Consider the following 2905-nt stretch of genomic DNA (forward strand, 5'->3'; position numbering starts at 1 on the left):
CGGAAGTTAAATATTAAAAAAAAAAAATAAAAACGGATACGGATACTAATTTTGTGATTTATGACGTCACAAAAATTCATTCACCAATTTTTTTATAAAAACGATTGATTTGTTTACGTTTTGGTTGTTGTTGTTGTTATTGTTGTTGTTGTTAAATAACGACGACAAAATAATTTTCGCGTTTATTTATTTATTAATTTTTATTATAATTAAATAATTTCTTGTTAAAATAAAATATAATATTAAAATTTTAGTGTCCAGTTTTTCCTTTTCCTTTTAAAATCCTTTTGTTGTAAAATTTTCATTTTCAAACTCCTACGCTTTTGTAACAAATCTTCTCCAAAATTTTCCCCCCTCCTCCCCTTTTTTTTTGTTAAGAAATTTTCCCTAAATTCTACGTAGGACGTTTAACATTTTCCGTTCGGGTTTTTTTGTTTGTTTGGACTACAGCGTTTGTCCTGCTGGGGGCATTTCAAACAATGACCAAATAATTCCATGTTTCTGCTATTTTTTTTCTATTATTATGTTATTATTATTTTAATAGTTCAATTACCCGTACAAACACGGTTTGAAATAATAATAATAATAATAATAATAATAATAATAATAATAATAATAATAATAATTTCGTATTAACGTATTTAAATGGATGAGAAAAATGAAAAGAAAATTTTTGCGCACGGTTAACGATAGGAAAATTCAATTCGAATTAACCAGGCTCCTCCCCACTTTTTTTTTTTATAAAAAATTACAGAAAAAAAATTTACTATTATTATTATTATTATTTATTTAAACAAACAAACAAACGGGTGTGAAAATTTTTTTTTTAATAATTATATTCTGCTTTAAATTAATTTCTTTTGAACAAAACTTACAAAAAAAAAAATTTTTTTTTCTTTTTCCGGAATTTTTTTTTGTCGATTTGTGTGTGTGCGTCGGGTACGGTTGTCGTTGTTGTTGTTGTCGTTTGTCGTCGTATGTTTGTTACCAATTAAGAGCAAATACTTAATTTGATATCGAAATCGTGACTTTTCTACAATTACAAATTATTGTGAATGGTAGGAGAAAAAAAAAAAAGTTTAAATAAAAAATTCGATAAAATATTTTACGTTAACATATAAGGTAGCATAATCAGTAATTTTATTAACTGCTTTATGACGTCAAAATCAAAATAATAATAATAATAATGATAAAGAAATTTCTTTTTTCCGTTTTTCCGGTTTTTACTTTTCATAAGCAGAAAAAAAAAGGATTCGTTAAAGTAAAATTTTAGAATTAAAATTATCATTAAATGAAACTCGCACGCACGCACGCACACGCACGCAATAATCGTTTTTCATTCCCTTTAGAATTTTCTAGAACTTTTTATTTAAAAAAAAAAAAAACGCGCGTAAAATAAATTTTCTCCATAACAATTAAAATGAAACTTTGAAGTCAAAAAAAAAAAAAGAAAAAATTATGAGTGTTACGAATCACGTTGACGTCATTTCCTTTCGAAAAAAAAAACTTTTCATAATATATTTAAATGATGATGATAATTCGTAAATTATTTCTATGAAATTATCGTTTGAAAACCTGAACAAAACCTGAACAAACAAGAAATTTATTATGATGACTAAAAAAATTACGAACTAAATTAAAATTTATGAACTTAAAAAAAAATTTGTTATGAATTTTCCAATATGATTACGACGTTGAAGAAGAAGAAAAAAAAAATTTTTTTTTTTTCTTTAATAATTAATTTAATTACCCGAAACTTTTTTCCTCCTTTCCTTCCTCTTCCCTCTCCTCCTCTTTTTTTTCCTTTCTTTCTTATTTAGGTTGTAAAACATGTCAAATAAAAAAAAAAATTTTTTTTTTTCAAAGAACTTTCTTTTTAACTTAATTAAAAAACTTTTTTTTTCTTCTTTTTTTAATAATGTATTATCATCATCATCATTATCATCGTCATCATCATTATTATTTATGTAATAAAATGTCACATTTTTTTTTTTTTTTTTAGCAAAAGAAATGAGGATGTATTATCATTATACCAAAAAAAAAAAAAAATTTCAAAACTTTTATTAAAAAAATTTTTTTTTTTGAAAAAAAGTTTTTTCCCTTTTTCCTCACTCACCCCCCAACCCCTCCCCCCACGAATGAAAATAAATAAATAATAATCTTTATTATTATTATTCGGTAAAAAACTATCGATCACGCTGCGTTTTTACCCAAAAAAAAAATAAATAAATAAAAACTGATTCGATTTTATCGATTTGGATTTAAATACACGTAGGTCTCGGGGTCACTGACATTCTTTTTTTCCTACGTAAAACCTCGACTGACCGGAAACAATAATAATAATAATGATAATAAATTCTTCTGCTTTTCGCGTAGGTTTTGCCCAAAAAAAAATAAATAAATAAATAAATAAATTATTTCGTCATTAATAAGAATTTCGTTATAATCGATTACATTCGTTCGATTTTATTTATATAAAAAATACGTTACGTAGGTCACGTGGGTGACGTGGGTGACGTTTTTTTCCTCACCTAACACACGTGTGACCCTTTCCCAAAAAAAAAGAAAAATTTTTTTCGGGTAATTAAAAAACAATAAAATATTCAAAGGTACGCTTAATGATTGATTGACTGACTGACTAAATCGTGGTTCTATGACATTAGTGAATGTTTTCGACATTGAATAAGATAAGCATGAGCGTGATATTTGACATTGAATTTCAGGTACGGTTGAGTTATAAGTTAAACATGAGCGAAACACGGAAATTTATTTCGTTTTTTTTTTTTTTTATAAAAATTGTTTAACGTAATGAGCGTAGTACGTTAGTTAGTTTTGCCGAGGCGATCGCGCAGTCGGTTGTGCCAAATTTAAAAAAAAAAAATAAAAATAATAATAATACTAATAA

The sequence above is a fragment of the Pediculus humanus genome, genomic scaffold (genome assembly GCF_000006295.1).
Source record: "Pediculus humanus corporis 1103172108280 genomic scaffold, whole genome shotgun sequence".
NCBI classification, from domain to species: Eukaryota; Metazoa; Arthropoda; class Insecta; order Psocodea; family Pediculidae; genus Pediculus; species Pediculus humanus.